Source organism: Chlorocebus sabaeus, chromosome 23, assembly GCF_047675955.1.
Source record: "Chlorocebus sabaeus isolate Y175 chromosome 23, mChlSab1.0.hap1, whole genome shotgun sequence".
Classification (NCBI taxonomy): Eukaryota; Metazoa; Chordata; class Mammalia; order Primates; family Cercopithecidae; genus Chlorocebus; species Chlorocebus sabaeus.
The window spans coordinates 22,276,764-22,300,039 of NC_132926.1; the positions used below are offsets into that span (position 1 = coordinate 22,276,764).

Sequence of the window (23,276 nt, forward strand, 5' to 3'; positions counted from 1 at the left end):
AGACGGGGTTTTACCATATTGGACACGCTAGTCTCGAACTCCTGACCTTCTGACCTCGTGATCCGCATGCCTTGGCCTCCCAAAGTGCTGGGATTTTAGGCGTGAGCCACTGCACTTGGCCACACTTGGCTAATTAAAAAAATTTTTTTTGTAGAGATGGGGGTCTTACCATGTTGCTCAGGCTGGTTGAATTCTTTTTTTTTCTTGAGACTGAGTCTCGCTTTGTTCCCCGGGCTGGAGTGCAGTGGCACAATATCGGCTCACTGCAGCCTCGGCCTCCTGGGTTTAAATGATCTTCTGCCTCAGCCTCCCGAGTAGCTGGGATTATAGGCATGTTCCACCACGCCCGGTAAATATTTTTGTGGAGACAGGGTTTTACCATGTTGGCTGTCTGGTCTTTGAATTCCTGACCTCAGGTGATCGTCCCACCAGGTGCTGGGATTACAGTCATGAGCCACTGCGCCTGGCCTGAATGCTTTTTTTTTTTTTTTTTTGAAACAGAGTCTTGCTCTGTCACCCAGGCTGGAATGCAGTAGTGTGATCTTGGCTCACTGCAACCTCGGCCTCCGGGATTCAAGGGATTGTAGTAGAGACGGGGTTTCACCATGTTGGCCAGGCTTATCTCGAATTCCTGACCTCAAGTGATCCTCCTGCTTCAGCCTCCCAAAGTGCTGGGGATTACAGGCATGAGCCACTGCGCCAGGTCTACTCTGGGCCTCAAGCCATCCTCCCACTTCTACACTCCCAAAGTGTTGGGATTACAGGCGTGAGCCACTGCACCCAGCCAAGATACTTTAGACTCTACTAAGGCTATATTCATCAGTTGCTTTAAAGTAATTTGTATCTTATTTGAATTGGCCATTGAATTCAACCTCTAGGTAAAAAATTAGGAGCTTTCTACTGAGTGCCCATTATATGCCAGACATTGTACCTCATGGTTTAGTTTTTTTAATAACCTTGGTAGTGTTTTTAATTTACACAGAAGGAAATGGAAGCTCATTTAATTTGGCCAGTTAACTTGTAAGTGGCAAAGCAAGGATTCAAATGTAGGTTGATCCCATTCTAAAACCTCTGCTTTTTCTACTTGAATATTAGAAAGCTAGTTGGGCTAAGTTTTAGTTTAAGCAGAAAGTAAAGAATGGCATGTTTCTGAAAGTCGCATATTTCTGAAAGTTAGTGCTTCTCTTGATTTCATTGCCTGTGTGGAAATAATATAAAGGATATGGGTGTTGGAGCCAAGCAGATTCTTTAGTTGGGTAAAAGCCATGAAACCTGGCTCTGGAGACTCCACTAGTTCCTTAGCTGAATACCGGGGAATACATAGTAAGCTCTGAAGTTTTGGTTCTTGCCTCTCCAGTGAGATTAACATTTGGGAGACTAAATGTGTAATGTATTTGTGCTTTTCTTCAGTCTTCAAAAGGGCTAGTTATTGCTTTTATAAATTTCTTCCATATTTTATGCTGACATTATACATGGTACAGAAATGTCTTTGTAAAATTGGAAGAGCTATCTACTGTGTGGAAAAGGTGTTTGAGTCTAGAACACAGGATTTAATATGTGTGTGGATGACTAAGAGTCTGCTTTTGTAATCATTTGAAATGCTTCCCTTCCCTGTTGTATTATTATTTTTTGCGTTATTTTCAGACTTACTTGGTTGGAGAACACATTTTTGAGGAGAATCATTCTGTGAAAAAAAAGGAGCTGAACACATATAACTCAAGAAAGAAAAGAAAGTGGTACTAAATAGTAAATTATTGACCTGGACAGAGTGTTAGGGTGCTTGGGCTTTAATTTTTTTTAATTTTTTTTTGAGACAGAGTCTCGCTCCTGTCACCGGGGCTGGAGTACAATGGTGCGACTTTGGCTCACTGCAAATTCTACCTCCCTGGTTCAAGCAATTCCCCTGCCTCAGCCTCCTGAGTAGCTGGGATTACAGACGCCCACCACCATGACCGGCTCATTGTTTTGTATTTTAGTAGAGACGGAGTTTCATCATGTTGGCCAGACTGGTCTCGAACTCCTGACCTCAGGCAGTCCTCCGCCTCAGCCTCCCAAAATGTTGGGATTACAGGCATGAGCCACTGCTCCTGGCCTGGGCTTTAATTTCTAATATTGGTACTAGCCTCTCCTATTAGTACTGTGACTTTGGGCAAATCATTGTGCCTTACTAAGCTCCATTTCCTAGTTCTTAGGCTAATTGATTTAGCTTTGGACAGTTCACTTAGACACAAGCAAACAAACTTTATGCCTCAATTTATATGTAAAATGAACAGAATGACCAGGTGGCCTGGTTTTCCCTGTACCATCCTGGTTTGTTACGTCCTCCTTTCTGTCTTCTAGGTAGTTTTCTTTGGCCCATAAATGACACAGTGATTTTGAGGATATTTTTAGTATCTGGTTAAAATCAGATTTTGTTTAGCATTGTATTTACTTAACACTAGATGCCTGGCCGGGTATGGTGGCTCATGCCTGTAATCCCAGCAAGTTGGGAGGCCGAGGCGGGTGGATCACCTAAGGTCAGGAGTTCAAGACCATCCTGACCAACATGGCGAAACCCCGTCTCTACTAAAAATACAAAAAATTATCCGGGCGTGGCAGCATGCACCTATAATCTCAGCTACTCAGGAGGCTGAGGCAGGACCATTGCTTGAACCTGGGAGGTGGAGGCTGCATTGAGCAGAGATCGCACCACTGTACTCCAGTCCAGTTGACAGAGTGAGCCTCTGTCTAAAAAAAAACTGGGGCTAGGCGCAGTGGCTCACGCCTGTAATCCCAGCACTTTGGGAGGCCGAGGCAGCTGGATCACGAGGTCAGGAGATCGAGACCATCCTGGCTAACATGGTGAAACCCTGTCTCTACTAAAAATACAAAAAATTAGCTGGGCCTGGTGTCGGGCGCCTATAGTCCCAGCTACTTGGGAGGCTGAGGCAGGAGAATGGCGTGAACCCGAGAAGTGGAGCTGGAAGTGAGCCGAGATCGCACCACGGCACTCTAGCCTGGGCGACAGAGTGAAACTCTTGTCTCAAAAACAAACAAACAAACAAAGGAAAAAAAATGGATGCCTTTAAGTGAAGCATGCATTCTCTAGCTTACTCTGTGCTCCTCCACTGGTTTTTCTTTTTTTTTGTCCTTTTTTTTTTTTTTTTGAGAAAGAGTCTTGCTCTGTCACCCAGGCCAGAATGCAGTGGCACACTCTACAGCCTCAACCTCCTGGGCTGGAGCAATCCTCCCACATCAGCCTCCCAAATAGCTGCAGCAACAGGTGCATGCCCCCATGCCCGGCTAGTTTGCATCTTTTTGGTGGAGACAGGGTTTTGCCTTGTTGCCCAGGCTCATCTGCCTCAGCCTCTCAAAGTGTTGGGATTACAGGCGTAAGCTGCAGCACCCGGCCACTGTTATTTTATATTTTATACCCAGCTCTCTTCATTTAAATTACCTGCCTGCTTCTGAGCTCATTAGCAATGTCTAATGACAATAGTCTAAATGCTAGCAGATGCGAATAATCAATTAACCCCACAAATTCAGTTTGGGTTTTCCTGTTCTCATTTTGTCCTTAATCTTAGCTTTTAAAATTTTGACATATAATAAGCATCCCTTCAGGATTCTAAACTGTCTTAATGATTATTTTATTTATTTATTTAGAGACAGGGTTTCACTTTATCACAGAGACTGGAGTGCAGTGGTGTGATCATAGCTTACTGCAGCCTTGAACTCCTGGGCCCAAGTGATCCTCCCACCCCAGCCTCCCATGTACCTGGGATTAGAGGCTCATGCCGCCGTGCCTGGCGAGTTAAGAAAAAAAAAAAAAGCCAGGCATGGTGGCTCACGCCTGTAATACCAGCACTTTGGGAGGCCGAGGTGGGCAGATCACCTGAGGTCAGGAGTTCAAGACCAGCCTGACCAATACGATGAAACCCTGTCACTATTAAAAATACAAAACTTAGCCGGCTGTAGTGGCCTCCCAAAGTACTGAGATTATAGGCTTGAGCCACCACGCCTGGCCAGTGCAGATATCTAAAAAGATAAGGACTTTAAAAACAACAATCTTACTACCATTATTACACCTGAAATAATAGCAATAATTCTTTTATATCATCAAATATTCAGTCACTGTTAGAATGTCAGACTGTTGACTGGCATCTTAGGAGGCTGACACAGGTGGATCCCTTGAGGGCAGGAGTTTGAGACCAGCCTGGCCAACATGGTAATATCCTATCTTTACTATAAAAATGTAAAAATTAGCCGGGCCTGGTGGCGTGTGCCTATAATCCCAGCTACTCCGGAGGCTGAGGCAAGAGACTCACTGGAACCCGGGAGGTGGAGGCTGCAGTGAGCTGAGATTGTGCCATTGTACTTCAGCCTGGGTGACAGAGCAAGACTCAAGAAGAAAAAAAAAAAAGGGACTGTCAAAATTAATAGCTCAAGACTGTTCAGTTTTCAAATTAGGATCCAAATAAAGCTCAGCATTGCAATTGGTTGATTTTCTTGTCCTTTTCATCTGTTCATAGTTCTGCTGTTACTTTTATTCACTTGCAATTTACTGTTAATCCATGGACTTTGTAGAAGTTTTTACATTCTGGACATATATAAATTTTTTCCCAGTTGCATCCTCTTGCAATTTCTTGTTTTAAAATAGTTATTTTCCCTTAGGAACAAACTGAAAGGGCAAGAACCACAGCCTTATCAAGGCCTCTCTTAAAAGCCTCTCCTTGTTTTGGGTCAGTAGAAATGATTATGGATATCTTACCTTCTGGCAAACTTTTAGATCTATATCTTAAACACAGTCCCAAGTTTAGTAATTGCAAACATAAGAAAATTGAACCTCTCAAGACTGTTTGCAAAGAGCAAAAGCCTTCAGCCCAGGCTTCTGAAGAGGTAGTTCTTCACGTCTCATAGTTACAAAGCCACCTGGAAATCCTTAAAAATCTTCTTACAGAAGCTTTTAAATGGGAGGAAAAAAAGGGGAAAATCCTGAAAGGTCTTTATGAATCTTTTTTTTTGGGGGGGAGTGGGGGACTTGACAGGAAACAAGGAATCATGAAGTAAAGGTTTATGCTTGAAAATGCTTGTGTAGCCGGGTGCAGTGGATCATGACTGTAATCCTAGCATTTTGGGAGGCTGAGGCAGGTGGATCACTTGAGGCCAGAAGTTTGAGACCAGCCTGGCCAACATGGCAAAATACCATCTCTACTAACAATACAAAAATTAGCCGGGTGTGGTGGTGTGCACCTGTAATCCTAACTACTTAGGAGGCTGAGGCACAAGAATTGCTTGAACCTGGGAGGCAGAGGTTGCAGTGAGCTGAGATCGTGCCACTGCACTCCAGCCTCCGTGACAGAGTGAGACTTAAGAAAAAAATAAATAAAAACTTGTATGGCTGGGCATGGTGCCTCTTGCCTGTAATCTCAGCACTTTGGGAGATTGAGGCAGGAAGATCACATGAACCCTGAAGTTTGAACCAGCCTTGGCAACATACTGAGACCCCATCTCTTAAAAAAATGCTTGTGCATTTTAATTTTGTGGTATGTGTGTATTAAAGGGTGTAGCTAGCTGTATTTCAGAGTTGATGTTTTTACAAATACCGACTGTGTGTGTATACACGGGGGTACTGTTGCATTAAAAATAATTGATGATTTCCTTAGGAAACTTCAGTTTTCACTAAGTTCTTAAAAGCAATTTGTGGAAAATTTACTTGTTTTTTTGAGGAAATATAAACCAAGACAATGATTTCTTTTCTTTACAGAGACCATGAAACGTATGGTGCAATAGCCCTTCTTTTGGTGGGAAAAATATACAGCCATTCTGGTGAAGCAGTGAGTAGTGGTATCAGTAGCTTATACTACAGTGTCCAGGTTGAGAACTTAGGCCCTCGAGTAGTATGCTTGAATGATTGTGTTGTGGTACATTACAAGTAATATTTTTTTGGTGATTATTTTGCTTATATGCCAAGATGTCAATAAAGGCTTTACACAGTGAAACAGAGAAGAGGCAAGTGCCAGTCACTCCCTGACTCATACAGCTTTAGGTTGCCCACTACTGTGCAGTATGTGTTGAGAGTGAGCTCTTCCATTGCATGTTGCATTAATATGATGTTTTTCAGAAGTGATTATTAGTTGGGCATTAAACCTGGTTTCATTCTGAGTCTAAAGAATCCTAGTGGCCCTAGACGTACAGGGCCACTCTGTCTATGGGGTAGCCCTGCTCTGTCTAGGGAGAGGCTACTCTAGGAAAAAAAAAAAAAAAAAAAAAGAATCCTTTAATAAATTATGGAATTAAAAATAAAACTTAAAAGTAGATTTTATACACTAACTAGATGTGTTATACACAAACTAGGCCCAGGCATGTTTTATTGGACTTGGGGTTTCCTTTTTTTTCATTTTTGAGATGGAGTCTCGCTTTTGTCACCCAGGCCAGAGTGCAGTGGTGTGATCTTGGCTCACTGGAACCTCCGCCTTCAAACAGAATTGTGCCTCAGCCTTCCTAGTAGCTGGGATTTCAGGTGCCTGCCACCATACTTGGCTAATTTTTGTATTTTTAGTAGAGACGGGGTTTCACCATGTTGGCCACGCTGCTGTCGGACTCCTGACCTCAGGTGATCCGCCCACCTTGGCCTCCCAAAATGCTGGGATTACCGGTATGAGTCACCGTGCCCGGCCTGGACTTGGGTTTTTTTTTTTTTTTTTTTTTTTTTTAGACAGTCTTGCTCTGTCGCCCAGGCTGGAGTGCAGTGGCACGATCTGGGCTCACTGCAACCTCTGCCTCCCAGGTTCATGCCATTCTCCTGCCTCAGCCTCCCAAGTAGCTGGGACTACAGGCTCCCGCCACCACGCCTGGCTAATTTTTTGTAATTTTAGTAGAGATGCGGTTTCACCATGTTAGCCAGGATAGTCTTGATCTCCTGACCTCGTGATCTGCCTTCCTCAGCCTCTCAAAGTGCTAGGATTACAATTGTGAACAACCGCGCCTGGCTGTACTTGGGGTTTCTAATGAGGTTTTCAACCTCTTACTGTAAATAAGACTGTACTTTACTGTGTACTATTTTAAAGTAAAGCTCTTGTTGAAACAAGGTCTAATCTTCCTAAGATCAGGTTTTCTGTGGGGACTGCTAAAGAGTTTATATATTATGTGCTTATCTTCACTGTAATGGCTGAGTTAATTTCATATTGATAAAAAATGAAAGATGTATTTGTAGTTATTTTTGTCTATAAAGTGCATCATTATTTCTTGGTATTTATTTATCCTGTTTTCCCTAAATTCTTGAGTAAATTCAGACACACAGAACCAGGAGAATAGAAGCTTGCTGTAGTGGCAGGTATTGCAAGAAAGTAATTGGAGATTAAGTTACGTTCTAGGTAGATTTAATATAGAATGCCTTTACTAAACACTTTTGGGCAGTGGTTGTCAAAACAAATGTGCATAGATTTCTGAGCTTCATTCCATCATTTTGCATTTTAAACAAAGTGATTCTGACACAGAAGATTCTTGGACCATTTGGAGATAACTGATTTTTAGGGGGTAGTTTGCCAAAGTATTTAATAGAACAATCAATTTGTTAAGCCTATTTTAAAGGTTTCCAGTTAAGGCTGGTCATGGTAGCTCATGCCTGTAATCCCAGCACTTTGGGAGGCCAAGGTGGGTGGCTCATTTGAGGCCAGGAGTTCGAGACCAGCCTGGCCAACATGGTGAAGCCCCGTCTCTACTGAAAATACAAAAAAAATTAGTCGGGCATGGTGGTATGCACCTGTAATCCCAGCTACTTGGGAGACTGAGACATGAGAATCACTTGAGCCTGGGAGGTGAAGGTTGCAGTGAGCTGAGATCTCCCCACTGCAAACTAAGCAGTCTATCATATGTGGGGATGGGCAGCTTGCGTGGCTGATCTAAATCCTTATTGTAGAGCTGGTAATTAGTCTTGCAAATGATTTCCTGAATCTATAAGTTTAAGTAGCCCATAATTTTCATTTCTTTACCCTTGAACCAATTTTATGTAGTTGGCTTACTATAGAATAGTGGATTTTAGCCTTTTAAAACTCATAATCCTGCCGGGTGCGGTGGCTCAAGCCTGTAATCCCAGCGCTTTGGGAGGCCGAGACGGGCGGATCACGAGGTCAGGAGATCGAGACCATCCTAGCTAACACGGTGAAACCCTGTCTCTACTAAAAAATACAAAAACCTAGCCGGGTGAGGTGGCGGGCGCCTGTAGTCCCAGCTACTGGGGAGGCTGAGGCAGGAGAATGGCCTAAACCCGGGAGGTGGAGCTTGCAGTGAGCTGAGATCCGGCCACTGCACTCCAGCCTGGGCGACAGAGCAAGACTCCGTCTCAAAAAAAAAACAACAACTCATAATCCCTATAATACTTAATTTTACTTTTTTGCATATTTCTTGTTTTTTTAATGTATTTTTTTTTTTTTTTTTTTTTTTGAGACGGAGTCTCACTCTGTCGCCCAGGCTGTAGTGCGTGCAGTGGCTTGATCTCAGCTCATTGCAAGCCCGCCTCCCGGGTTCACGCCATTCTCCTGCCTCAGCCTCTCAAGTAGCTGGGACTACAGGCGCCCGCCACCACGCCCGGCTAATTTTTTTATATTTTTAGTAGAGACGGGGTTTCACCGTGTTAGCCAGGATGGTCTCGATCTCCTGACCTTGTGATCCGCCCGTCTTGGTCTCCCAAAGTGCTGGGATTACAGGCGTGAGCCACCGCACCCGGCCTGTATGAGGTTTTAAATTTTTATTTTTTCCTGCATATTTCTACCATCTAAGAAGGTTGCCACTTTTTAGTTTCTATATTTTATAGTAGCTACTATGTATTTTCAATTTCTATGCTAAGTCCTATGCCAAATACTTTGTTTACACTGTTTCATTTAACTCTGGCAAATCTGCTGAAGTAAATTCTATTAATCCCCATTTCATAGATAGACACCAAGGCTCAGAGGTTACTTAAGCAAAATTGCCTAAAATTGTAAATGTTAGATAATAGTAGATATATTCAAGATGGCTTTTTGAATGATACACAATTCTCCAGGGTTTGAAAACCTTGTTCTAATTAAAATGTACTTAACTATATTTTACCATACCACTTAGTTTATGGTTTTGCTGGGGAGTTAACCTGGCAGTTAGAAATAAGAGTTCTCTGTTCCTCACTCACCCAGGCAACAGCTATTTGTTGTAAACATTAATTACTCTTCAGTTCAATATAGTGAACTTTGGACATTTTTGGAAATCAAATTTCTTCTATATGGTCCTGGATCTTAAGTTAGATTAACATGCTGTTTTGCCTTGATTGGCCTGGACCTGGCAGTAGTGAAACCCACTTGTTCATAAGAGGAAATACAGATTGTCAGCTTTGAAGCCTGTTAAGCACAGGTCAGTGTTTAGTCAGTGCTGGATGACTGAATTTGAAAAGGATTTAAAGACTAAAATAAAATGTTAGGTAACCTTTCTTTGAGGATTTTTTTTTTTTTTTTTCCAGATGGAGTCTCATTCTGTCACCCAGTCTGGAGTACAGTGATGTGATCTCGGCTCACTGTAACCTCTGCCTCCTGGGTTCAAGCGATTCTCCTGCCTCAGCCTACCAAGCAGCTGAGACCACAGATGTGTGCCACCATGCCCGGCTAGTTTTTTTGTGTTTTTAATGGAGATGGGGTTTCACCATGTTGGCCAGGCTGGTCTCCAACTTCTAACCTCAGGTGATCCTCCCACCTTGGTCTCCCATAAAAAAGATTATTTTATACCGCATTTAATTTATTTGGAAAATGTCAAGTAGGTTGCTGTAAGTGATGTATTAATACAAAATTGAAATCAAGATTGTCTGATCTTAAAAATATTTTGCAGCCAGGCGCAGTGGTTCACACCTATTATCCTAGCACTTTGGGAGGCCGAGGCGTGTGAATCATGAGGTCAGGAGATCGAGACCATCCTGGCTAACATAGTGAAACCCCGTCTCTACTAAAAAATACAAAAAAAAATTTTCTGGGAGTGGTGGCGGACGCCTGTAGTCCCAGCTACTCAGGAAGCTGAGGCAGGAGAATGGCGTGAACCCGGGAGGCAGAGCTTGCAGTGAGCCGAGATTGTGCCACTGCACTCCAGCCTGGGTGACAGAGCGAGACTCTGTCTCAAAAAAAAAAAAAAAATATATATATATAAAAAACATATATTTTATATATATATATATTTTTTTTGCCCACTTTGTGACTGTTATGATTTTCTTGGATAGTTATTTAAAAAGGAATTTCCATTTAGGGAGTTAAATAATTTGAATACTGTACAGATGTTATTTTTTCTTTTGAAAAGACTGAAGCATAAGTGTTTTCTATATAGTTGTTTCCATTTTTATTTTCAAACTTAATTATACAGGTAAGGTTTTTTTAGAGGATTGTTTGAAGGCATGTGGTTGGGAGCTTAAAATGTAAATTATTAGAGTTTAAACTTTTCCCCTCCAGAGCTGCCTGTGATTTATAAAAGAAGATTGATAAATATACTTTTTTTAAAGATTGAGTAATTTTTTTTTTCTTTTATTGAGACAGAGTCTTGCTCTGTTGCCCAGGCTGGAGCACAGTGGCACGATCTCAGCTCACTGCAAGCTCCGCCTCCTGAGTTCAAGTGATTCTCGTGTGTCAGCTTCCCGAGTAGCTGGGATTACAGGTGTGTACCACTGCACCTGGCTACTTTCTTTGTATTTTTAGTAGAGATGGGGTTTCACCGTGTTGGCCAGACTGGTCTTGAACTCCTGGCCTCAAGTGATCCACTTGCCTGGGCCTCCCAAAGTGCTGTAATCACAGGTGTGAACCACTGTGTCCGGCCAAGATTGAGTACTTTCTTATGGTCAGAAATATCTTTATTTTTTCAGTCTTTCTCCACACCAGTTGATTTTATAAGACACTGTTTTTAATATTGCTAAAGTCTTCTTCCCTCCCACCCCCTATCTATTTGAGTACTCTGCAGACTGCCCTTGTAATACTTGGAGCTTTTAATTAAAAAATTATCCAATGCCATACAGTAAATAAAATCAAATACATTTTAATATAATAGCTACCAAATATTTTGCCCACCTACTGTGTTCTAGACCCTATGGTATAAGCACTCATGTATATGTATTCTTATTTAATCTTGCTTAAAATTCTATCAAGATTGTTGACTACAATTTGAAAATACAAAAAGTTCTGAAAACTGGACTTCTTTTGTTTCTTTTTTGGTGATAAAACCTAACCTGACCTGCAGTGATGTAAGGCTATTTTCCCTATTTATCCATCCCATTTAGTATGCTTTCATTTTATTTCAGTGCTGAAACATTAAATGCTTGATAATGGCATGCTTATTATCTTCTGAAAATCAGAAAAATTGTGAATTCTGAAGCCTGTCTACCACTTCAGGATTCAGACAAGAGCATGCAGGCCTGTTAGCTCCCTCACTCTCTTGGTGGAGAAGAGAAATTAAGTAACTTAATGAAATGAGGGGAGACTGTGGTTAAGAACCTGACTTCGGGCCACTTCCTGGATACATATACTGGCTCTACTGGGAGAGCCACTGGATCGCCTTCCATGGGAAGGTCACTTTCCGTTTCTGTGCTTTAGTTTCTTCAGCTATAAAATAGGGACAGTAATAGTACTTTACTAATAGGTTTGCTGTGGTGATTAAATCAATTAATGTAATTACACATTTAGAATAATACCTTGTATATAGTAAGTGCTATATAAGTATTAACTATTATTACTTTTTTTTTTTCTTGAGACGGAGCTTTGCTCTTGTTGCCCAGGCTGGAGTGCAATGGCATGATCTCGGCTCACTGCAGTCTCCGCCTCCTGGGTTCAAATGATTCTCCTGCCTCAGTCTCCTGAGTAGCTGGGATTACAGGCATGTGCCACCATGCCCAGCTAATTTTGTATGTTTCTCTATGTTGGTCAGGCTGGTCTCAAACTCCTAACCTCAGGTTATCTGCCTGCTTTGGCCTCCCAAAGTGCTGGGATTACAGGTGTGAGCCATTGTGCCCAGCCAAACTATTATTACTTTTATGAACTGGGTGCTAAGTGGCAGAACTCTTAATAGGATGAATGTGACAGTAGTTTTTTCTTTTTATTTATTTTTTTGAGATGGAGTCTCACCTGGTTGCCCAGGCTGGAATACAGTGGCGTGATCTTGGCTCACTGCAACCTCTGCCTCCTGGGGTCAAGAGATTCTCCTGCCTCAGCTTCCCGAGCAGCTGGGACTACAGGTGTGCACCACCATGCCTGGCTAATTTTTTTGTATTTTCAGTAAAGACGGAGTTGTACCATGTTGGCCAGGCTGGTTTCGAACTCCTAACCTCAAGTGATCCTCTTGCCTTGGCCTGCCAAAGTGCTGGGCTCACAGGTGTTAGCCACTGTGCCTGACCCGACAGTAGCTTTTGAAGTCACCTAACATGGGTTTGCTTTTGAATATCCACTGAACCTGCATCCTGTTATACTGTGGCCTACAGTTTAATAGGAGCATCTTTAAAATGCTTTGAAAGGATCTGTGGAAGTTTCAGATAATACCTGTGAAGTACTACTTTCCCTTTTTTTATTTTTTTGAGACGGAATCTCACTGTGTCGCCCAAGCTGGAGTGCAGTGGCGCTATCTTGGCTCACTGCAAGCTCTGCCTCCTGGTTTCACGCCATTCCCCTGCCTCAGCCTCCTGAGTAGCTGGAACTACAGCCGCCTGCCACTATGCCCATCTGATTTTTTTTTTTGTATTTTTAGTAGAGATGGGGTTTCACCGTGTTAGCCAAGATGGTCTCAATATCCTGACCTTGTGATCCGCCCGCCTCGGCCTCCCAAAGTGCTGGGATTACAGGTGTGAGCCACCACACCCGGCCTACTTTCCCCCTTTAATTTGGAAGAATGACAAAATTTTAGTAGGGAATGAGGTAACAGTTGCTTGCACGGTGGAGGGTGGGGGTGTTTCTTAATCTTTTTTTCTCATTAGCACCTGGGGCTGATGGCTTATGAGGAAATTGTTACAGTCTTTTAGTAGGTAAGTTTTGTCCCTACAGTCCCCTTCTGGCATGCTTGCTTTCTTTTTTCCGTTTTTCTTCTTTATTTTTTGAAAAGGAGTCTCACTCTGTCGCTCAGGCTGGAGTGCAGTGGCGTGATCTCGGTTCACTGCAACCTCTGCTTCCCAGGTTCAGGTGATTCTCCTGCCTCAGCCTCCTGAGTAGCTGGGACTACAGGCGCGTGCCACTACGCCTGGCTAATTTTTTATATTTTTAGTAGAGATAGGGTTTCACCGTGTTAGCCAGGTTGGTCTCCATCTCCTGACCTCGTGATCCGCCCGCCTCGGCCTCCCAAAATTCTGGGATTACAGCTGTGAGCCACTGCGCCCGGCCCGTTCTTTTTTTTTTTCTTCCTTAGAGACAGGGTCTCTGTTGCCCAGACTGGAGTGTAGTGGCATGATCATAGCTTACTGCATCCTTGAACTCCTGGTCTCAAGTGATCCTCCTGCCTCAGCCTTCTGAATAGCAGGGACTACAGGCCTGTGCCTCCACACCTGGTTAATTGTTTTATTTTTAGTAATGACAATGTCTTGAACATCTAGGCTCAAACAATACTCCTGCTTTGGCCTCCAGAAGTGCTTGGATTACAGGGATGAGCCACAGCGCCTGGCCACCAGTATGCTTTCTAAACATTATGGAAAAGGGCTCATATTTGAGAATATAATGGAAAGGAAATTATTTTTGTGTTCTTCTTTGTAATTTTTAAATGATGGGATCAGACTAGAATAGCTGTGCTTAAGTTTTTTTTTTTTTTTTTTTTTTTTTTTGAGATGGAATCTTGCTCTGTCACCCAGGCTGGAGTGCAGTGGCGTGATCTCGGCTCACTGCAAACTCTGCCTCCCAGGTTCAAGCAATTCTCCTGCACCAGCCTCATGAGTAGCTGGGATTATAGGCACCCACCATCACACCCGGCTAATTTTTTTTTGTATTTTTAGTAGAAACGGGTTTTGCTGTGTTGGCCAGGCTGGTCTTGAACTCCTGACTTCAGGTGATCCACCCACCTTGGCCTCCCAAAGTGCTAGGATTACAGGTGTGAGCCACCATGCCTGGCCACGTTTTTAACAAAGTAATTTAGACACATTTAATCACATCACTAGACAGAAGACTTCACTAGTCTCTCTCTCTTTTTTTTTTTTGAGCAAAGTCTCACTCTGTCATCCAGCCTGGAGTGCAGTGGTGCCATCATGGCTCACTTCAGGCTTGACCTTCTGGGCTCAAGCGATCCTTCTACCTCATCCTCCCAAGTAGTTCGGACCACAGATGTGTGTCACCACACTCAGCTAATTTTTTAAAGAGACAGGGTCTGCCTATGTGGCCTAGGCTGATCTCAAAATTCCTGGCCTCAGGTGATCCTCCTGCCTCAGCCTCCTAAAGTGCTAGGATTATAGGCATGAGCCATTGCTATCACTCTCAGCCAGTCTCCTCTTTTTCTTTTTTAGTTTTTTTTTTTTTTTTTTTTTGAGACAGAGACTCACTGTGTTGCCCAGGCTGGAGTGCAGTGGTGCATCTCAGGTTACTGCAACCTCTGCCTCCCAGGTTCATGTGATTCCCCTGTCTCAGCCTCCTGAGTAGATGGGATTATGGACGCACACCACCAGACCCGGCTAATTTTTTTGTATATTTAGTAGAGGTGGGGTTTCACCATGTTGGCCAGGCTGGTCTTGAACTCCTGGTCTCAAGTGATCCACCCACCTCAACCTCCCAAAGTGTAAGATTACAGGCGTGAGCTACTGCTCCCATCCAGCCTTCTTATTAAGAGACTGGTTGTTCTCCATCTATCACACTCTTAAACTGACAGCCTTCTCCACTCAGGTACGCTCAGCAACATGCCCTCCTCTTTTTCTGCCAGTGGATCACCTTTATTTTAGTGCTTATTTAAGCCTCTGAATCCTTAGTAATATTCAGAATGGATAACTAGTCTTCACCATTTACCACTCTCTGTTTTGCTCTTCACTTAATCTGCTTGAGCTTTTCTAGTTCCCACTCCCTGCAAAGCCCATTTCCTGATCACTAATCCACGGTGATTTCTTTCCTTCTGAAGACTGTAACCTCATTTAGCATTGACTGGTACATTCTGGTCTCACCTACTGAAGCTGTGACCTAGGGTTGAGACTGTTTTATACCATCAGACCAGTTAGCATACTTGTTTTTTAAGCATTTTATTTATTTTTAAGAGATGGGGGTCTCACTATGTTTCATATAGAGTTATGCTTAGTGATAATTGAGGTGAATTTGCTGGCATTTGCACTTAAGTGGGATAGATTTTCTTTTTGTGTGCTTTCTTTGCATAGAAGTATTGGTGGAACTAAGTAAACTGAATTCATGCTTTTTACTTTTTTAGCTTCTTATTTTTAGATAATTTAAAACATAGCAGGGAATTCTTGTAAACTCTTTCTAGAGTCATTTGTAACATTTTGCCACATTTAATTTGTCATTCTCTATGTAAATAAATTTGTTTCCTGAACTGTTTGAGGCTGAGTTGAAGACATCATTCTCCTTTACTTATGCTTGAGCATTTCTTTTCTAAGATCAAAGGAAAACTGTAGCCACAGTATAGTTTTCAAATTAAAGAAATATTGATAGAATACTTTACTTTGTATCTCATGTTTTATTATTTCTTCAATTTTTCCAATAGAAATTTCCTTCAATGTGTTTTTTCTCCTCTAGTAAATGATTATGTATTACATTTACTTGCAATATAATTATGTAGCAATTATGTAATAAGGACTGTTCCTCAATTTGGATTTGCCAGATATTTACTCCTGAGAGGGTTAGGTTAAGCAGGCAATGTTGTGTTCTCGGGAACACCACATCTGCAGGCCTATGATAGCCATGTGCCCTCATTGGCAATGTATACTTTGATTCTCTCTCAGGTTAGAGTGTTGTACTGTTTCTCCACTATGTAATTACTGTTTTCCTTGCACTAATAATTCTTTACTGTGCCAATGTATTGCTTCTCATAAAACTTTCCTCTCTATATTTAGCTAGATATACATTTTTTTTCATTGTTTCATATTTTAATTTTTTACTTAATTTTGAGATCAGGTCTTGCTATGTTGCCCAGGCTGGACTTAATTAAACTCCTGGCCTCAAGTGATCAGCCTCTTGAGTAGCTAGTATTACAGGCTTGAGCCACCGTGCTTAGCTGCATTTTTTTTTGTTTTTTTTTTTTGAGGTGGAGTTTCGCCTGGTTGCCCAGGTTGGAGGGCAGTGGTGCGATCTGTAAATTCCACCTCCCAGGTTCAAGTGATTCTCCTGCTTCAGCCTCCCAAGTAGCTGGGATTACAGGTATCTGTCACCACCCCTGGGTAATTTTTTGTATTTTTAGTAAAGACGCGGTTTCACCCTGTTGGCCAGGCTGGTCTTGAACTCCTGACCTCAGGTGATCCACCTGCCTTGGCCTCCCAAAGTGCTGGGATTACAAGCATGAACCACTACACTTGGCCGCATTTGTTTTTTTTGATACCAGGTTTCACTCTTATTGCCCAGGCTGGAGTGCAATGGTGTGATCTTGGCCCACTGCAACCTCTGCCTCCTGGGTTCAAGTGATTCCCCTGCCTCAGCCTCCCAAGTAGCTGGGATTATAGGCGCATGCCACCACGCCCGGCTACTTTTTGTATTTTTAGTAGAGACAGGGTTTTGCCATGTTGGCCAGGCTGGTCTTAAACTCCTGACCTCAGGTGATCGCCTGCCTTGGCCTCCCAAAGTGCTGGGATTACAGGCATGAGCCACCATGGCCAGCCACACATTTTTTTTTTTTTTAAAATGGTTGGTTCTTTCTGTGTTGCCCAGGATGGCCTCGAACTCTGGTTCAAGTGATCCTTCTGTTTTAGCCTCCTAAATACCTTGGACTATGGGCATGCCTACCTTAGATACACATTTTTAAAAGGTTTTTGAAATTGTAAAAAAAAAAAAATAACAAAATGTATTTTAACCATTAAGGATACAGTTCCATAGTGTTAAGTACATTCACATTGTTGTGAAACAGATCTCCAGAAGTTTTTCATCTTGCAAAACTAAAATTCAGTAGTTTTTAAACAACAGCTTCCCATTTCTCCTTTTCCACCTGCTATAAACTATTCTACTTTCTGCTTCTGTGAATTTGACTACTTTAGATACTTCTCATGTAAGTGGATTCATACAGTATCTTTTTATGATTGGCTTAATGTCCTCAAGACTTATTCATGTTGTGGCATGTGCCATGACTTCCTTTTTTTTTTTTTTTTTTTTTGAGACAGAGTCTCACTCTGTCACCCCAGCTGGAGTGCAGTGGCATGATCTCTTTTCACTGCAACCTCTGCCTCCTGGGTTCACACAGTTTTTGTGCCTCAACTTCCCAAGTAGCTGGGATTATAGGCATGCACCACCATGCTCCACTAATTTTGTATTTTTAGTAGAGACAAGGTTTCACCATGTTGGCCAGGCTGGTCTTGAACTCCTGACATCAAGCAGTCTGCCTGCTTCAGGCTCCCAGAATGCTGGTATTATAGGTGTGAGCCACCACACCTGGTCTATGATTTCAGCCTTTTTAAGGCTGAAAATACTATTTTGTATAATATATTTGTATATCTATATATCTCTGTCTAGCTCACACTTTGTTGTCCTTTCATATGTCAGTAGACACTTGGGTTGCTTCCACCTTCTACCTTTTTGGCTAATATCTCTTTGAGATCCTGCTTACAATTCCTTTGGATATGTACCCAGAAGTGGGATTCCTGGATTGTATTGTAATTCCATTTTTAATTTTTTGTGGTAAAATTTTCTTTTTTTTTTTTTTTTTTTGAGACGGAGTCTTGCTCTGTCACCCAGGCTGGAGTGCAGTGGCCGGATCTCAGCTCACTGCAAGCTCCTCCTCTCAGGTTCACGCCATTCTCCTGCCTCAGCCTCCCGAGTAGCTGGGACTACAGGCACCCGCCACTTCGCCCGGATAGTTTTTTTTTGTATTTTTTAGTAGAGATGGGGTTTCACCGTGTTAGCCAGGATGGTCTCGATCTCCTGACCTCGTGATCGGCCCGTCTTGGCCTCCCAAAGTGCTGGGATTACAGGCTTGAGCCACCGCGCCTGGCCTGTGGTAAAATTTTCTTTTGCATTTAGCTGTTTCATTGTTTTCTCAGGTTAAACTTTGACATCGTAACCAGTCTTACAAAGAGATGAAATATGAACCACAAGAAGCTTGCTTCAGTTTTACCTCTTCTGTGATTTAGTCTGCTGCTGTTTGTAAGGCAAGGTAGTTTCTAAAATCATTGGCTCAAAATAAAAAGTGAATCTGGGTATTATTATTTTTTTTCTTTCCTTTTTCTGTAGAGATACCATCTGGATATGTTGACCAGGCTGGTCTTGAACTCCTGACCTGAGGCTATCCTCCTGTCTTGGCCTCCCAAAGTGCAGGCATGAGCCACCATTCCTGCTCATGGCCTTTTTCTGTTTTGTTTTTGAGACAGGGTCTCTGTCACCCAGGCTGGAGTGCAGTGGTGCAATCATGGCTCAGGCGATTCTCCCACCTCAGCCTCCCAAGTAGCTGTGACTGCAGGCATGTGCCACCACACCTAGCTAATTTTTATTTATTTTTATTATTATTTTGAGAATGGAGTCTCACTCTGACGCCCAGGCTGGAGTGCATGCAGTGGTGCGATATTTTGACTCACTGCAGCCACTGTCTCCCAGGGCTGTTCTCCTGCCTCAGCCTCCCCGGTAGCTGGGACTATAGGTGTGCACCACCATGCCTTGCTCATTTTTGTATTTTTAGTAGAGATAGGGTTTCACCATGTTAGCCGGGCTGGTCTTGAACTCCTGACCTCAGGTGATCCGCCTGCCTTGGCCTCCCAAAGTGCTGGGATTACAGGCATGAGCCACTGTGCCCGGCAACACAAAGTAACTATTAAACCCTAGTGTTCTTCCCCCTTAAAATTTTGACACTGGCCAGGTGCAGTGGCTCACGCCTGTAATCCTAATACTTTGGGAGGCCAAGGAGGGCCGATTAGTTGAGGCCAAGAGTTTGAGACCAGCCTGGCCAACATGGCGAAACTCCATCTCTACTAAAAATACAAAAGTTAGCTGGGCATGGTGGCACACACCCACTTGGGAGGCCAAGGCATGAGAATTGCTTGAACCCAGGAGGGGTGAAATCAGTGAGCTGAAATCAGGCCACTGCGCTCTAGCCTGGGTGACAGAGTGAGACTCTGTCTCCGGAAAAAAAAAACAACACATTTTTTTTTTTTGGCACTTATTCCTAAATTATTAAGAAGATATTTACTTTAAAAGAATTTTGAGGCCGACTGTGGTGGCTCACACCTCTAATCCCAGCACTATGGAAGGCAGGCTGATTGAGCCCAGGAGTTCAAGACTAACTCTGGACAACATAGGGAGACCGCTTTTCTATTAAATTAAAAAGAAATTTTTTTGTTGAATAACATTCACAGAAAGTTTTATTTTCAAAGAATTATAGATTTGCAGACAGTTGCAATATTTTTAATTAAGCCATAATACCTGAATTGTTTTACTTTAGAATCTTTGGGTAGTAGTTAAAGACTGAAAGTGGATAAGGGTTAGGAGCCACTAATACATTAACACATGCCTTTATGCTGTACAAAGTGGGTAGAGTATCTTATTACTCAACTTTTTGGGAGTATTTGTAGAAAGTGCTTTTGGAAAACTTAAAGCAAAGGATACCAGTCAGCCTTTCACCTAAACACTTACTCAATAAAATCTTGGTGAGCATTCACATGAGACATAAATGTCTTCCCTTAGGAAAAGCTAAAGCCAAGGTGCTTGCTAAAATACCAGATCCCAGTTCCACTGTAGGAAAGTTTTATGATTTATGTTTTGGGCAGGGCTTAGGAATTTCCACTGCAAACACTCCGAGGAGTTGTGATGTATTTTTTCACAGATTGTACTTGAGGAATTAGGGTTTTATTTTTATTTTTATTTTTTATTTTTTTTTTTAAGATGGAGTCTTGCCCTGTCACCCAGGCTGGAGTGCTGGAGTGCAGTGGCATGATCTCGGCTCACTGCAACCTCAGCCTTCCCCCGAGTAGCTGGGATTACAGGCGTGCACCACCACGCCTGGCTGATTTTTGTATTTTTAGTAGAGATAGGGTTTCACCATGTTGGTCAGGCTGGGAGAAATTAGGGTTTTTAAGGGACCATAGTTTTGTTTCTGCTTTATATTCTTATTAAGTTTATAGTTTCATAGGTTAGTGGCTCTCAAACATTTTAGCCTAGTTAGAAATCTATTTTACATCTGGATCCATATATCCTTATATACATGTATGAAACAGATTCATTGCAGTTACAGATATTTACTTCTACTTTTACACTCTGATTTTATTTTAATCATAGTGTGACCCCTGAAATTGATTTCAAAATTAGTGTCTCCATCCTTAGTTTGGTAACACTGCCTTAGGTATTATCTGTGTAAGGGTGATAGCATGATTACTGAGATGAAGCGATCCCCATTTCTTCTTAAAGTGATTTATCTTTTTGGTCCTTTGAGGATGTTTTATTATTATTTAGATACATTTTTCTGCTTTGCTAGGCATTTACTACCCACACACAATTACCAGTTTTATTTCCCCTTTTTCCCCCTTTTTGTAGTTTTCACTACAGTTGTCACTCATTATACAATTAGGTGCTTCTTCCCTATGTTATTAAAAGCATTTAACACTTGGGTATTTTGATGCTTATGTGGGAACAGCAAAGAATAAAAACAATCCAGTTGCGAAATAGTAACATTCTTACTGAACTTCATAAAGATAAACATATCAGATTCCATTACTTGATATAAACAGCTGTAAAGTAATTGGCTGGGCCATACTTGCATTGAGATTATGAATTAAATATATGGGAAGGACCCTAAACTCTAGCAAAATTGGCTTGTTGCAGTGGCTCTCGCCTGTAATCCTAGCACTGTGGGAGGCTGAGGCTGGTGGATCACTTGAGGCCAGAAGTTCAAAACCAGCCCAGCCAACATGGTGAAACCCCATCTACTAAAAATATAAAAATTAGCCTGGCGTGATGGCATGCGCCTGTAATCCTAGCTACTCAAGTGGCTGAGACATGAGAATAACTTGAACCCAGGAGGCGGAGGTTGCAGTGAGCTGAGGTTGCGCCACTGCACTCCAGCCTGGGCGACAGTGAGAGTCTGTCTCAAAAAAACAAAACAACCCCCCCCAACCAAAGAAACCTCTAGTAAATTATTAGGTGTTTTTTGTTTTTGTATTTGTTTTATTTATTTTTATTTTATTTGAGACGGAGTCTCTCTCTGTCTCCAGGCTGGAGTACAGTGGTATGATCTCGGCTCACTACGACCTTCGCCTCCCGGATTCAAGCAATTCTCCCGCCTCAGCCTCCCGAGTAGTTGGGACTACAGGCACGTGCCACCATACCCAGCTCATTTTTGTATTTTTAGTAGAGACGGGTTTTCACCATGTTGGCCAGGCTGGTCTCGAACTCCTGACCTCAGGCCTCCCAAAGTGTTGGGATTACAGGCGTGAGTCACTGCCCCGGCCTTTTTTTTTTTTTTTTTTTTTTTTGAGACAAAGTCTTACTCAGTTGCTCAAGCTGGAGTACAATAGCGCGAACATTGCTCACTGAAGCCTTGACCTCCCGGGCTCAAGCCATCCTCCCACCTCAGCCTCCCAAGTAGCTGGGATCACAGGTACACACCCCCATACCAGGCTAATTTTTCTATTTGTAGAGACATGGAGTCTTCCTGTGTTGCCCAGGCTGGTCTGAAACTCCTGGACTCAAGCAATTTGCCCACTTCACCCTCTCAAAGTGTTAGGATTACAGACGTGAGCCACTGCATCAGGCTTTAGGTTATTAGTTTGAAAATAAGATTAAATCACTTACATGAAGCAAATTAAATAAAGTAAATTTTAGCCAAGGAAAATGGCTGCCGTGTATTGACCTATTGATCTTTATCTGAATCCTTTAAGGTTGGAAATAGTGTTTTATTTTACACATGCAAAAATGAGTTTAGAGGATACAAACAGTTGATAAAGATAGCTGTGAAAATTCACCTCAAACATTAAGGTTAAGTATGGTTTAGTTAGTCCTAATAAAAGGAAGGGAGCTGGGTATGGTGGCAGGTGCCTGTAGTTCCAGCTACTCGGGAGGCTGAGGTGAGAGGATTGCTTGAGTTCAAGAGGTTGATGCTGCAGTGATCCATGATTGCACCACTGCATTCCAGCCTGAGTGACAGAGTAAGACTCTGTCTCTATAAAAAAATTTTATAAATCAATAAGAGGAAGGGCACTTCTCTTCATTCAGCTATTGAAATATCATGTGAATGTGTGATGGAGGCAAAATGATGCCTTCTTATGAGTTAGAAAATGTTATTGTTAATGCAAGTAGTGGTATTACATCAAGTAAGTCACACTGTTTATGTTGGTTCTACATTAAAACACAAGAAGCACCTCTTTTGTCCTGTCATCTTTTGAAAAAGTGGTTAATGAGCTCCTGTGTACTGTGTAAGAAAGCGTTAAATGCTTAAAGTTACTTTAAGTAGTCAGGAAGCAAACACTTGGTTACCAGAAGTTAGAATGGAGAAAGCAGCTTTCTGTGCAGCCTGATACAATAGGAGGGTACCTTTCCTTTTTGGACTAGCCGAGACCTAATCTTTTCCTACTGTAGGTAAAAAAGCCTTTCCTTTTTATGTTTTGTAAGTATTTGCTGTAAGTTATTGGTTTGTGGTAGCCAAGCTAACAAAGACTTTGGGGAAAAAAGTATTCAGGTGCTAGAATAGTATCTGGTGTATGCTGGCTCTTTGTAAATCCTGCCCACGTTTAGGTTTGTCCGCAGCTGTTAGTACCTAATATCAGGAGTTCTTCCTAGCAAAGGTATTCTGAACCTTTTTGGGAGCATAAGGACACTTCTGGCTGGATACGGTGGCTCACGTCTGTAATCCCAGCACTTTGGGAGGCTGAGGCGGGCAGACTGCTTGAGCTCAGTCATTCAAGACTGGCCTGGACAACAGAGTGAAACCCTGTCTCTACAAAAAATACTAAAATTAGCCAGTCATGGTGACGTGTGTCTGTGGTCCCAGCTACATGGGAGGCTGAGATGGGAGGATTGCTTGAGCCTAGGAGGTCGAGGCTGCAGTGAGCTGTGATGGTACCACTGCACTGCACCCTGGATGACCGAGTGAGATCCTGTCTTTTTTTTTTTTTTTTTTTTAACATTTTGGAGAATCTGGACACTGAAGATTTGTAATGTAGAAAAACAGACATATTTAACATTGGCATCTAGTTTTGTAGGTTCCGCGTGACTGAC

General features: G+C 42.4%; 1 protein-coding gene across 13 annotated transcripts in view; it reads left to right on the forward strand.

The window, feature by feature from the left end:
• PWWP2A (PWWP domain containing 2A) overlaps positions 1–23,276 on the forward strand; it is a 64,978-nt gene that overhangs the window by 4,467 nt on the left and 37,235 nt on the right. Inside the window, exon 2 of one of the 13 annotated variants that reach the window (XM_038005324.2) lies at positions 5,744–5,813. The exons of the other annotated variants lie outside the window; for them this stretch is intronic. The gene's annotated coding sequence lies outside the window, so the exon portion shown is untranslated. The remainder of the gene's footprint in view (positions 1–5,743; positions 5,814–23,276) is intronic. 13 annotated transcript variants of the gene reach the window in all.